The following is a 419-nucleotide window of genomic DNA, read 5'->3' as shown; positions in this document are numbered from 1 at the left end:
CCTTACACTGGCTTCCTGTGCCTCAAAGATTTGATTTCACAGTATTTTTTCGCAAGTTTATAAACCACTTAACGGTTTAGGGCCAAATTACATTTCTGATCTGCTGCTACACTGTGAACCACCCAGACCTCTCAGGTCATCTGGGACCGGTCTGCTTTCTGTCCCCAGAGTCAGAACTAAACAGGGGGAAGCAGCGTTCAGTTTCTATGCTCCTCATATCTGGAACAAACTTCCAGAAAACTGCGGATCCGCTGCTACTCTCAGTTCTTTTAAATCAAGGCTGAAGACCTTTCTTTTTGATGTTGCCTTTCTTTAAATGGTTGTTATTTTCTTTAATGTTTAATTTCTTATACTGCACAGTAATTTTCATTCTTGTGTTTCATCTGTTTTTATTTTTTTTAACTGTTTTTTAACTGTTT

This window comes from Etheostoma spectabile, chromosome 17 (assembly GCF_008692095.1).
Source record: "Etheostoma spectabile isolate EspeVRDwgs_2016 chromosome 17, UIUC_Espe_1.0, whole genome shotgun sequence".
Taxonomy (NCBI): Eukaryota; Metazoa; Chordata; class Actinopteri; order Perciformes; family Percidae; genus Etheostoma; species Etheostoma spectabile.
The sequence above is the reverse complement of the archived record's forward strand: the minus strand, read 5'-3'. Positions refer to the sequence as shown.